Below are 4,688 nucleotides of genomic sequence, written 5' to 3' on the forward strand. Positions count from 1 at the left end.
CGATCTAGCGTCAGGGTGAATCGCGCGGTCTCTCGAGACCGCGCATCATAACATTTGGGAGAATAAGAACACGAGTATTTTGATCTTGTGGATTTTTGAACGGAGAGGAGGAGGAAGAAGAGGAGAGGCGGCGGCGTCGGGGGTTTACTCTCGCCTTCGTCGTTCTCTCGTACGCTTTACATAATAGCGTTAAACACAGCAGAGTGTCGCCGACCGGCTGAGCAAGACCGGCGGCAAATAAAATGGCACATACGAGCGTGTCGCGCGCGCGTCGATGTTTCGGCATCGAACGCGCGCGCGCGCGAAAAAGAGCTAGCGACGAGTCTTCGGGCTCGCTCGCGAGTTACTCCCTTGCGAGTAACCGAACACGAAGCTCCCTGGTTGATCCTGCCAGTAGTCATATGCTTGTCTCAAAGATTAAGCCATGCATGTCTCAGTGCATGCCGAATTAAGGTGAAACCGCGAATGGCTCATTAAATCAGTTATGGTTCATTAGATTGTACCCATATTTACTTGGATAACTGTGGTAATTCTAGAGCTAATACATGCAAAACAGAGTCCCGACCAGTGATGGAAGGGACGCTTTTATTAGATCAAAACCAATCGGTGGCGGGCGACTCGCCGTTCGTCCACCGTTTATTTTGGTGACTCTGAATAACTTTGTGCTGATCGCACGGTCCTAGCACCGGCGACGCATCTTTTAAATGTTTGCCTTATCAACTGTCGATGGTAGGTTCTGCGCCTACCATGGTTGTAACGGGTAACGGGGAATCAGGGTTCGATTCCGGAGAGGGAGCCTGAGAAACGGCTACCACATCCAAGGAAGGCAGCAGGCGCGCAAATTACCCACTCCCGGCACGGGGAGGTAGTGACGAAAAATAACGATACGGGACTCATCCGAGGCCCCGTAATCGGAATGAGTACACTTTAAATCCTTTAACAAGGATCCATTGGAGGGCAAGTCTGGTGCCAGCAGCCGCGGTAATTCCAGCTCCAATAGCGTATATTAAAGTTGTTGCGGTTAAAAAGCTCGTAGTTGAATCTGTGTCGCACACCGTCGGTTCACCGCTCGCGGTGTTTAACTGGCGTGATGTGGGACGTCCTACCGGTGGGCTTAGCCTCGCGAGGGGCGGCCCAACTAATATCCCGTCGCGGTGCTCTTTACTGAGTGTCGAGTCGGGCCGGTACGTTTACTTTGAACAAATTAGAGTGCTTAAAGCAGGCTACCTTCGCCTGAATACTGCGTGCATGGAATAATGGAATAGGACCTCGGTTCTATTTTGTTGGTTTTCGGAATTCCGAGTAAATGATTAATAGGGACAGATGGGGGCATTCGTATTGCGACGTTAGAGGTGAAATTCTTGGATCGTCGCAAGACGGACAGAAGCGAAAGCATTTGCCAAAAATGTTTTCATTAATCAAGAACGAAAGTTAGAGGTTCGAAGGCGATCAGATACCGCCCTAGTTCTAACCATAAACGATGCCAGCTAGCGATCCGCCGAAGTTCCTCCGATGACTCGGCGGGCAGCTTCCGGGAAACCAAAGCTTTTGGGTTCCGGGGGAAGTATGGTTGCAAAGCTGAAACTTAAAGGAATTGACTGAAGGGCACCACCAGGAGTGGAGCCTGCGGCTTAATTTGACTCAACACGGGAAACCTCACCAGGCCCAGACACCGGAAGGATTAACAGATTGATAGCTCTTTCTTGATTCGGTGGGTGGTGGTGCATGGCCGTTCTTAGTTGGTGGAGCGATTAGTCTGGTTAATTCCGATAACGAACGAGACTCTAGCCTGCTAAATAGGCGTACCTTATGGTATCGCGAAGGCCCCCGGCTTCGGCTGGCGGGTTTTTACTACCAACGTACAAACAAATCTTCTTAGAGGGACAGGCGGCTTCTAGCCGCACGAGATTGAGCAATAACAGGTCTGTGATGCCCTTAAATGTTCTGGGCCGCACGCGCGCTACACTGAAGGAATCAGGGTGTGTTCCCTGGCCGAAAGGCCCGGGTAACCCGCTGAACCTCCTTCGTGCTAGGGATTGGGGCTTGCAATTGTTCCCCATGAACGAGGAATTCCCAGTAAGCGCGAGTCATAAGCTCGCGTTGATTACGTCCCTGCCCTTTGTACACACCGCCCGTCGCTACTACCGATTGAATGATTTAGTGAGGTCTTCGGACTGGTGCGCGGCAATGTCTCGGCATTGCCGATGTTGCCGGGAAGATGACCAAACTTGATCATTTAGAGGAAGTAAAAGTCGTAACAAGGTTTCCGTAGGTGAACCTGCGGAAGGATCATTAACGTTCCGGAGGTCCTGCTCTGCGTCGAGAGTCCTCTCTTTTGGGAGAGACGCGCGCTCGCAGCAGTCGGCGACTGAATGGACGCGCTGAAAAGGCGCTCTCAGAGAAAAAGAAAATAACGGATTTGACGGAATTTGTTGTTGTGTTTTGATATAACGACGGACACCGTCGCGCCTCTCTGACCGAAAGTAGTCGGCAAGCAGAGCAGCGCGCCAGGCGGTGTTCGACGACGATTCGGAGCGAGACGCTTCGCGATCACGCTCGTGTGTGTGCCATTCTCCGGCCACACACACACACAGAGCGTCGATTCGGCGTTGAGCGCGAACCGGTGGTAACCTATGCCCGCGCACGCGTGTTTGCAGCACCCACGACGTTCGTCGACGCGCGCCCTCCTCGTTGTCGCGGGGCAGCGGTCAGCGTGCCGAGAACACACGGTGTGCGACCGCGAGTGCCGAGCGAGAGGACCCCCATATATTATTATAATATATATAATAAAATGATTCTCCGGAAAGTAATGCGTCGCATTTTTTTGTGACGCGACTATACATCGCAGAGCGATGGGACCGCTTGGGGAGGAAGGGGGGTACCCTTAGCTTTCCAACGGTAGGTCGCTCAATTGTTTCCATGCGCTTGGAGGGTTAGGACGGCTTATTCTGTGAACCTCTGCTTAGTGGTCGCGTCGAACTTGTGATGGAGAGAACGATAGAGCAACGCTATGCGATAAAGTTTTGCGTGAAGCTGGACAAGACGCCGCTGGAAACTTTTGAAATGCTCAAGAAAGTTTTCGGGGACGATTGCCTTTCCAAATCGCAGTCAAACAGATGGCACAAGATGTTTAGAGAAGGTCGGAAGGAGGTCGCCGACGAGGCCCGCGCAGGACGCCCGTCAACATCGCGAACGGACGACAATGTGACTCGTGTGCGCCAATTATTGAAATCAGACCGTCGAATGAATGTTCGCTTAATGTCGGAATTATTGAACTTGCCGAAAACGATTGTTCACGAGATTGTATCGGAAGACTTGGCCATGCGGAAGATTTGCGCAAAACTTGTGCCCAGAGTGTTGACCGATGCGCAAAAGCAACACCGAGTGGAAGTTTGTGAAGAACTCAAGCAACTCTGTGCAGATAATCCCAATTTCCGGCGGACTTTTTTTTATTTCCTCGGCTGAAAAGGGAGCTCAAAGGACAACAGCTCGAGTCGGTTGACAACGTACAAGCTACTTCGACGGCCTCCCTAAACAGCATCCCAGTCAAGGAGTTCCAGAAATCTTATGACGCATGGAAATCGCGTTGGCAAAAATGTATTGACGCAGAAGGGTCATACTTCGAACAATTTTAAGTTGTTTTACCTATGCGATCAATAAATTCTTTTTTAAAAAAATGCGACGCATTACTTTCCGGAAAACTCTGTATATAACACAGAGAAGGGATCGATGATATTTCAACCAATCTGTCAACTGTGTCGGTCCGACGGTTTCTTCAAAGAGCTTCCGCCCCGGCTCTCCCGTTGCGGGAGAGACGCTCCGAACGAGAAACACACAACTCTATCTTTGTGCCGTAGCCTTCCCTGGCGGGAGGCGGCGGTCCGCGCGCGTCCTCGGACGCGCGCGGACAGGCTGATCGAAGAGCCACCACGATTATTCTCTCTCTCTCTCGTCCAAGAGAAAAGACCACGATGGTTGAACGAGAAGCGCGTTTTTTCGCGAACGCAAAAATTTCGAACGATTACCCTGAACGGTGGATCACTTGGCTCGTGGGTCGATGAAGAACGCAGCTAATTGCGCGTCAACTTGTGAACTGCAGGACACATGAACATCGACATTTCGAACGCACATTGCGGTCCACGGATACAATTCCCGGACCACGCCTGGCTGAGGGTCGTTTTAGTACCCCTAAACTGCTTGCGCCCAAAAAGCGCGCACGGCCACGACGCGGGCGACCAGAGAATGGCGCGCGCGTCGCCTGTGTGCCCTGTGCAACGCTTACAATGGGTGTACGAGCGATCGTTGGACGTTCGCCCGAGGTGTCTGTGCCGCGCGGACCGGCCCGCGGTGCAAATCCTGGCGTCGTCTGAAATGACACACCGAAATAATAATAATAATGAGGAGGAGAAGCGCACAAGCGTGTAAAACGTTGGCGAACGCGCGCCCAGAGAATGCTGCGCGAATTAAGAGGGGGAGCGTGTTTGTGTATCCAAGTCGTGTGTGTACGCGAGAGCCGAGGAGAAATGGGATGAGAGTAAGAGCGCGCGCGAAGGGAGCAACAAACGGCCAAAAAAAGGGTCAGGACGGTGAATGGCACCGCTTTCCTTAGAGCGGCGCGTGCGTCGTTGTCTCCCGAAAGTAGGTAGCGCTTGTCTCACCGTCTCTCCTCTCCGTACATCACACAGACT

At 52.1% G+C, this 4,688-nt stretch overlaps 2 non-coding genes across 2 annotated transcripts; both read left to right on the forward strand.

Moving 5' to 3' along the window:
- The first annotated feature begins 374 nt into the window (after positions 1–374).
- On the forward strand, positions 375–2,295 carry LOC146725135 (small subunit ribosomal RNA). Its single transcript, XR_014925043.1, has one exon. It is a non-coding gene; the product is annotated as a small subunit ribosomal RNA (ribosomal RNA).
- A 1,727-nt stretch (positions 2,296–4,022) lies between these two features.
- Positions 4,023–4,177, forward strand: LOC146725136 (5.8S ribosomal RNA). The gene has a single exon (XR_014925042.1). It is a non-coding gene; the product is annotated as a 5.8S ribosomal RNA (ribosomal RNA).
- The last annotated feature ends 511 nt before the right edge of the window (positions 4,178–4,688 follow it).

The sequence above is a fragment of the Nylanderia fulva genome, unplaced genomic scaffold (assembly GCF_048542155.1).
Source record: "Nylanderia fulva isolate GAGA-0341 unplaced genomic scaffold, ASM4854215v1 Scaffold1021, whole genome shotgun sequence".
Lineage (NCBI taxonomy): Eukaryota > Metazoa > Arthropoda > Insecta > Hymenoptera > Formicidae > Nylanderia > Nylanderia fulva.